The 8,992-nt window shown below is 41.6% G+C and overlaps 1 long non-coding RNA gene across 1 annotated transcript; it reads left to right on the forward strand.

Moving 5' to 3' along the window:
• The first annotated feature begins 67 nt into the window (after window positions 1-67).
• Window positions 68-4,846, forward strand: LOC121668106. Its single transcript, XR_006017257.1, has 2 exons — window positions 68-4,068; window positions 4,179-4,846. It is a non-coding gene; the product is annotated as an uncharacterized LOC121668106 (long non-coding RNA).
• Window positions 4,847-8,992: the final 4,146 nt, after the last annotated feature.

Genomic DNA, 8,992 nt, shown 5'->3' on the forward strand with positions numbered 1-8,992 from the left:
GAGGGAGCGGGCGGGGGCCGCCGCGCCCCTCTCCGCCCCGGGGGCCGGACTGCCCCGCGCCCCGGCCGCGTCCCGCCCGCCGCCCGCGCCCCCGAGCGCAGACGCTCGTCCGGAGCGGGCGCGGGTGGAAACTTCAGAGGCGGCGCAGGGGCTGGCGGAGGACGGTCCTGGGCGCGGGTCCTGACGGACAGCGCCCCTTCCCCCTCCTCCCCGTGGCGGGCAGGCCCGGCCCTCCGCCGCCGGCCCGCGGTCGGCTTGTCCCGTGCCCGGTGCCCTTGTGCCTCGGTGCCCGCTCCTGCTCGGAGACGATCCCGTTCTTCGGCTAATTGACCGCGAATGCCTCGCTGTCCGGAACGCGCGCCCTCGCAGGCGGGACCCGGGGAGGAGAGCGTGTTAGAGATGTACCCCGGGCGGAACGGAGATCTTCATTCAGCAGATTCATATTTTGGCCCGGGTGGTTGACGGGGTAAAAAGAGTTAAAGCACGGCTGAGAAACCTCAGGCACCCGAGACCCAGCCATAGCTGGAGGGGACGGCAGGAGGTGGGGGCTGAGGAGATGTCTGCCATTAGGCATGTTTATCCTGACAAGTAGGAGATTCGTAAGGTGCTGCTTCGCTTTCTGGGTTTGTAGGCTGGGAGGCTGGTGGGTGTCATGAGGGGAAAAGCTGAGAACTGGCTGCTCCATTTAACTTCATTTTCTTTTTCTCTCTCTCCCTTTTATAATAGTTGAAGCAAATATCAAAGGCCACGATGAGCTCAGAAAGTTCAGACTGGTGTGGATGTTCAGCCTACTGTTTAAAGACTGCTGATAACGGTTCTAGAAATAGCATCATCTTCTAGTAGAAGCTTTTCTTCTTCTTAAAGAAAAAAGTATATCATCGAAATAAGATGCATTCTGGGAAAGGAGAGGATATTAATGAGAAAAGTTGTTTACTAGTATAACTTGCCTCCTAGTGCTTTGGCAACATTGCTTATGTCTGAAAGGTGTTCCCCCCTTTACCCTCCCTTTTCAATAGAAAAATAATATCTGTAAAACATGATTGTATAAGCCAGGCATAATTCCACCAGTGGTCAGGTGACTCACTCATGCTGCCTTGTTGTTGTTAAGAATTAGTAATAGATAGCAAAATAGTATGTAGCTGTTACAGTTGTTAGCATTGTGATCATATTTTTGAGGGACAGAGATTTTGATGACATTGGTATATGTTTTCACATCTAATCACGTGAAATTCTCTACTAGTCTCAATAAATGCCACACAAATATTCATCTTGGCACTGGAAAAACCAATGTGATTTGTTTGTTTCGCCAAGCATGCAGGGAGAAAGACAATTCTTAAGAGGTACTGTCAGTCAGAGCGCTTTCTCTGAAATGAAGGATCAGGCTTCAGCAGTCCTGCCGCTTTACCTGCTGCAGTGAAGAAGGGGCAAATTTTATAGAACTTGGTAGAACTACAGATACCAGAATGTCTTTTAGGGAAAAGCAGGTTCATGAGGGCTATCAGGTTATTCATATGTATGTAAATTCTCTAGAGACAGAAACTTTCTAATCTGTAACACAAAATCAGGTTCAGGCTAATGCTAGTGATACATCAAAAGAGGAGGGAGGACAGAGGAGCTATCAAGGACTACTGATAGATACCTGTAAAGTACAGTCAAAGTCCAGTGATCATGTGTGACCAGATTTTGAATTACTGTACAATTTGCCTTTAGTTTTTACATTATTTTATATATTATTTGGCTATATTTTGGTAGTTTGGCCCTGACCAAGATGGCTGTGCTGTTCTATAGCTTGCCCTCTGTCCAGGACAGACAAATATATCAACTGCAAAGTGATATTAATGCATTTACCAGAGTGTGTTTTTTATCCTGCAGGACCACAAGCTCATTGCTACCTTGGGATTGAAGCTTGCTGCAGAGTGATCTCAGGGCAGCCTGGTGATGAAGTGGTAGTTTCTTTATCCTTCTCCTATAACTGAAATATCTTGCTTTGTTTTTTTAAATAGCAGCAATTTGAACGTGCTGAGATGTTTCTAATACAGGTGCTTGGAGATGGAAATTTTTCAGTCTGGTGGAGGAGAGACCATGAAACTATTTGGACATCACTGCTAGTAAACAAAGGCATCTATTCTCCAAAGCTCTAAGTGCACTGTGTAAGCAAATGCCGATGTCTCTGGAGATAACAGCAGTAAATGTAATGTGCTGTGTCTCAAAGCAAGTGCAACATTTCCTTCCTGAGCCTGTTTGTGAAAACCAGGTTATATCTGCCATTTTGTTGTCACTGATTGCATGTTTCTCTTCTTGCAGGCACTCCTCGTTGTGTTGAGCTTACTCCTGTGTCGACTGCAGATTTTCCCAGTTGAGGGGACTATGTTATGTTTGAGATCCCTAATGAATGCTGCACTAATTAACTTTGGTCCTAGAAGGTCATTGCGTGATGCAGTGGGATGATCTTATTAACCTTATCCTGAGACTTACAATTTGTACTGATCACAATAAGTCTGGGTTTTTTTCTGTTTAGCTCAGGCTGCCCTCGCATAATACAGTGCACTCAGAAGTTAGGAAAAAAAAAATCCCCAAGCCTGCTGCACACAGAGTCGGAATAAGTTTAACTGTTTGACCTACAACAGTTCTGTCATCATCAATTGACACGTTCGTCTTTCTTTTCTTGAAATAAAGCTTTTCCCCAGTGTTCTGGGAGCAACACAAGGATTGCTGGCAATGAAGTCACCTTCAAAGCAGAGACATTCATGAAACAAATGCATTTCTGGAAGAAAGTAAGGCAGCTTGCACCAGAATTTTTATGATGGCTGTGCTGCAACCAGAGCTTATCAAGTATCTGTGTTGAGTATTTATAATTGCTTGACTTGCATTTGCCCATTTGGGCACAGCTCATCATGGGAGTACCTTTTTCTTTAACAAAAGGGAAGTAGGGAGGCCAGGGGTATTTCAGGAAATCAAGAAAACACATAGAGCAACTAAGTTATTAAAGCAACAGAACTAACAAGATTTTTTTTAGCCCAAAAAATCAAAGTGTGAGGGTCTGTAATTAAAGAGTAGCACCAAAAGTCAGAGAACAAGGAGAACATTGCTGTGGTTAAAGGAGGCCATTTTGCCAAAGGCAGTCACCTGCAGTCCAGGCTGGAGAAGGGAAATGCCATTGTAGGCTCAAAGATTGATACATCTATCAAAAATTTTTTTGTTACTGGCTGTGCCAGACTTTCTGCCTCACTCTCCTTCATACATACAGTTACCCTTCTGTTCTTGATGGATATATCTTTTTCTGCTGCTGAAAAGTAGAAAATGCTTAGGTAAACATACAAGAAATGGAAATCTGAGTAACTACAGCTGAGGTTTTATTTGAGATGATGCTTTTCTGAGCAGTGTCATTCTTGAGATGAGTTAGATACTCTCCACAGATTTTAGGAATGCTTTTAAGGGGAGGGTAGTTAGAAAATAGGTATGTGGCTTTGGGCTTTCTCTCATCATTGACTTCTAGACATCATATGGAAACAGATTAGTGCTAACTAAAGGGAGGGTGGTATCATCACTTTGATGATGTTAACATGAAAAAATAGCTGTTCTTGAGTACAGGTAATAATGTGGAGTCATTTGAAGATGTTGAGATCAGAATTACGTACTTTGAGGAAAGAAGGAATAGTAGTGTAATTTCATTATGGTTTTTATAAAATCTTAGGGCTTTTTGTTTGAAATCGCATGTCATTTATTGACATCTGCTCAGATTTTAAAAACATAATGCATAAAACCAGTGTTAAATGCTAGATAGTACTGATCTTTGTCCTTTCCTCTGCAGGAGGCCTGTAAGCTGTTCCCATGTCAGAATGAGTAAAATGTCATTTTGGGGTTTTCTGAATGATGGTAGGTAGCTTTCTCACAGCAGGTCCTGAAGGAAGAGCCAAGTGTCTCTCTTGCACTGAGCAGAGGAGAAGTGTGTCAAATCTCTGAGATGCCATCAAATGTCACTAGAAGCTGTGCTGTACTAGAGGATTAGGAGTATGCATCTGACAGCGAATGTCCTGATACAACTGGGACTCAGCTGCGTTTTCCAGAGTGAGTTGAAGGGGTGTGGATAATGAATGAATTGTCTGAATGAAGGTTATGAGGAAAAACAAGACTGCAGCTCATCAATGGGATTTTTGGTTTCTTTTTTTCTTTTTCAGTTGTTGTTTTCCCCGTGTTGCCGTTGGAGAAAACTTTACTGCCTAAGGAAAAGTTGCAGGCTCAAAGTAGGACATACTGCCCAGAAGACTGCAAACAGCTTAACATGAATACAAGCTCTTTGATATGATGGACCACTTTCATGACCTCTTTATAGCAGATTACCATCTTTTTCTTTATACCATTCACATTGTTAATAGAGAGTACTCTGCGTGCTGCCGCTTGTCACATGCAATTTTAATCTATCTTGAGAAAGCTTCCTTAAAACTTGAAAAAGAGGGAGGAAAACACATCTCTTCTGATTTGCCTTCTAATTTGACAATCTCTTCCTTGACAGCTTTTGCAAACTCTACCAGGAGAAAAAAAAAAAAAAGAAGTGTACTGAATAATTCAGCCTTGAGAGTGAATTGAGTTTGAGAATTGTTGAATTCCCAAGTCTGTGGTTTGTGGTTTTTGTTATCGACTGCTCACATGGATTTAAAGTCCTGTCTCTGCAGTTGGTGGTTTTTGTCTCCCCTTTGGATGCTGCAGTTTTGTCTGGCTTTCGACCCTTGAACACCAGCTCTCTGATCTTGCAAATAAACATACAAAAACTCTTGAAGGACCTTCCTGCTTCCAAGGTGAGCCATAGGTAACATGCTACATCAATAAATCAGATTTTAACCCTGGACCTGAATGTTGAAAATAGTCCAGTGAAAGTTGATGGCGTCATCATGCTGAGTATGAGGCACTCTTCCTACTATTCTCCCCTCACATGCTGGAGTATCCAAATTCTTAAGGGTAATGAAAGCTTGATATCAGAACAGAACCTCCTGAAAATGGGGTGTCTTAGCTCACCCCCGATATACCCCTGAAATTTGTTACTTATATTAACATGCTAATGGGAGCCAGACAATAACACAATAGGAGCTGGTCCTGCATTTTATGCATCAGCAGCCAATAAGTAAAAAACCCCAAGTTTATATCATTTGAGTGTTTGTGAATGCATAAAAAAGAGAGTCCATTTTCTGCAAAGTGGAATGATGATGTGCTACCTGTCACTGAAAGTAGCTTGCCCAGAAAAAAAATTATAATTGGAAGAGTCTAGCCAGTATTCAGGACTCTCTATAAAACCTGAAGCATGCTCATCATTTCTTAAAGCCACTGAATAGAGTAAATGTTATTACCTCTAAAGTATTTTTTCCTAGCTCAAAAAGCAGAATCATCCGAAAAAAAAAAAAAATCGAAAATTGTTATCATACTGTCTAGTGGAACCTTTATATAATTAACTCTTATTGACAATCTCACTGAGTGGTATAGTTCATATGAGTAAATATCTGAGCTCAGTCATAGTGTGGACTGCAGGAAAGCTCTGCTAATGTATTTCCACTCAGCTGCTTACAGCTACATGTTAACATTTCCTAACCAAAAGAAGGAACAAAAATGTTTGGTGGTTTTGTGATGAATTTGTAAGAGAATGCTAAAGAAGTAACTTTCAGTGAGGAGGATATGGTCCCTTATCCTTGAACTTTAAAAGATAACAGAACCTTAACCTAAAAAAGGAAAAAACCCCAAACCAAACAATAACCCAAACTAAATCCTGAATACCAAAGAAAAAAAGCTCTTTTTTGATTCATGGTAAATTAATGCTTTTTAACTTACATATATCACTAGTGTTTGTGTAGTCATGGGCTTCTTTGAAAGATAGCTAAATCTAGAAAACTTTTTAAATTAAGTGACAGATCAGATGGGATCTGCTTGCAAGTAAAATAAACCCACAAGTCTTGTGGATGGATGAAAGTTTTTATTCCTTTTAGTTCTATCTTTAGTTCTGATTAACATATAATCAAATAAGCTAGAGTCCATCCAGAAGGCAGTTTTGGTTAAAAATCAGTTAACTGCATCAAGAATATGCTTTTTGCTAGGTATTCTTGAGGTAAGAAATGCAGAAATGGTATCTGTTCCGGGCTCAAGGCAGAGCTTGGGTGTGCAATCCCTTTTCCCACAAGTAGGAATTCAAGTCAGAGTTGAAGCACATGCATGCACACTGTGGTTATAAACATATTTCTGGTTATAATTAAAGGGAACAACCCATGTCCCTAAAGGTAGATGCTTCCCAGGAACCAGTGTGCATCGGGACTGCCTATGGGGTGCTCCCAGAGTGCTGGTTTGAGGATCCTGAGGTAAAATCCCTTTCTCAAATCTCTGGCTAAAGATGAAAAAGTTACCTTGAGTGTCCCCAGCTTTTTTAACAGCTGACTTGGGCACAGCCTTGTTTTGGGGCAAGGGAATGGCAGGAATAACAAATCCCTCCTATCCACATGAAGGAGATGAAGGAATCCCAGTGGAACACGGTGCTTTGGCCGCACTGTAACTTGTGGTACCTCAGTGCAATGTCTGCCAGCCTGCTGCTCCCGTGCAGCCACAGGAGCCAGTGCTGGGCATAAATCTGTGCAAGACAGGGAGGATTTTATGGGATCTTGGACATGTCCCTTCCCAACAGACTAACAAACAAATTCTCTCTCCTATTGGGGGAAATACTGGGGGAATAAATGAGCTGTGCTGCTGTGTGAGATACTTTTGAGGGAGAACCAGGTAAGCTGTTTCTTTGGCAGAGGCATAATTTAAGCTTATGACTGAGGTCCCTTGTGTAAATGAGTTTTTTCAAGACTTACTGACAACACAATATAAACACTTTCATCAGAAGAATAGTGATTTTTAAAAATGCATCTCTTTGTGATGCTGAGGCAAAAGACTCTGCAGTTTCTTTATTTGTTGTAATAATTATAACCTATACTTTAGAACAGTTTTTTCTTCCACCCTGTGATCATCTCCCCAAAGGGCTGGGAGCTATTTTTCCTTCTCTGAGGATGTTCTGATGAAGCTGATGCTATGTGGTAGGTCCTGGCCACCTGCTTAACTTGGTCATGTGAATGTTTTCCTGAGTCATACTCCCAAAATACATTGTTGCCTAAATCTAGGGAAAGCTGACAATCGGTAGCAGTTGAACTTTCATATTACAGCAGAATTGATGTTAAAAATAAATTCTTGCAAATGATTACTGTCAGGAAAGCATATGAGTTTGCTAAGAAACTAGGTAAGCACCTAGTTTGCTGTGTGAGAAGGGTTTCTCTTGGCATTAATTACTCCAGGAACTAAAGTTCACACCAAAACACTGCATAGGAAATCAAGATACATGTTCCATACTTTACTGGTTAAATATTGAAGCTGTCACAGAAATGTTCCCCAGCCTATATCAGCTGCTGTTAGCTTTCAGAGCCATGTTCGTTCTTCTTTAGGTACTGAGACTTTTCAGCTCTTTTCAACACTGTAATAATTCTTCAGCCAGAAGAGTTAAGGCTGCTTTAGCAAGGCAGAGGGCCCAGGCCATCTATAAGTTAAGTTGTTCTGTGAGCCAGAACCTGTGGGAAAAAATATTTTCTGTGATGAAATGACTCCTGGCCTTGCCTTTTCGAATGTGATCTAGGCGAGGTGTGTAGATACAAAAATGCTGCTAGCAAGGATTTTCTTGCTATTTTCTAAGTCCGTGAGAGACTTTTCTCTCTCACAGAAGAGGTAGCAGAGTTATGTAAACAACCAAGCCACCTGCAACCTTGAAAAGTCTTGCTCATGGTATAGTAGAAAAATATTTTGACAATGGATGTTTTAGGATTTTAGCCAATCACCCCAAGAGGTGGCTGATCCTTTGTCCAATTAGACTATGAAGAAAAAAGTCTATAAAAGAGTTTGTAAAATAATTAAATCAATCAATCTTGCTGCACAATTCCTGCCTGCTGGATCTTCTCTCCTCCTCCTCCTATTGGCTGCGGGACACGGTGATATACTCTAGGGCCCAGGCCTGTGGTGATAGACCTGCTGTTATGCTGAGATCCTGCTCTTTTGGCTGCTATGGTTTTTGATTTTAACCCTCCTGGAACAGTGCCTGTCTTCGGGAGAGGATTCTAAACAGTATTCCAGGTGGCTGATAAAGCCCAGCTTTCAGTCTGGAGGAAAGAAGGGGAATGTAAAGTGTAGTGCTGGTCCCAGTATTCCTTTGGGCTGTCTGCAGTGGTACTTGGAACGGGTTGATGCCAGCAATCTCCTTGGTCAGTAACTGAGCTGGTTTGAATCTTGCTGAGGCGTGTGCCTGACTCCATGGATTATGTGTGAAAGTCAGTGGCCTCTTTCCCCCATATTAGCAAGTGGAAGGTGAAGAATGCATTATCCACCCTGTAGTTGTGCTGGCTAGAGCAGGATTTGGAACACAAACTTCGGCTCATAGGGAAAAACAAACAGAGTGAGTTGACAATGTGAAGCTATTGCAAAAAGAGACAAATGTGATTCTGCAGTTTATGGTGAGGAATGCTGCATGAAAGACAAAGGACATAATTATCCTGATTTGGAATTGCTGACGCTTCATCTAACACAAGTTTTAGATACTGCAATTTCAGATAGAGACGAGTTGAAGGGTCTCCAGAAAAAAGAAAGAAAAAAGTAACCTTAGAAAACAATGATTTTTAAGCATTGCCTGTGAGAAAATGCTAAAAAAATAGGTTTCATAAGCTTTTCTAAAGAAAGAGAATGATGTTATGACTGTGGAAATATTGTTAGTTTTCTGGCCAGGTTTTCTGGCCTCTTCAAATAGAAATTGAGTATGATTACATAAAAAATGGGGCAAAATATAATCAACACAACATATAGGAAAGCAAATTTTGCTTTCTAAAAGTTTTCTATGCAGTAGAAGGTGATCCAACCAGATAAGAAAAGAATTTAAGTGAGCAATGCCTTTTTGTCTCCAATGAAAAGTGTGCAAAAGCATTTTACATTGATGTCTTGA

This window comes from Corvus kubaryi, unplaced genomic scaffold, assembly GCF_017639235.1.
Source record: "Corvus kubaryi isolate FWS band 111438036 unplaced genomic scaffold, C.kubaryi_AGA036_p1.0 37384, whole genome shotgun sequence".
Lineage (NCBI taxonomy): Eukaryota > Metazoa > Chordata > Aves > Passeriformes > Corvidae > Corvus > Corvus kubaryi.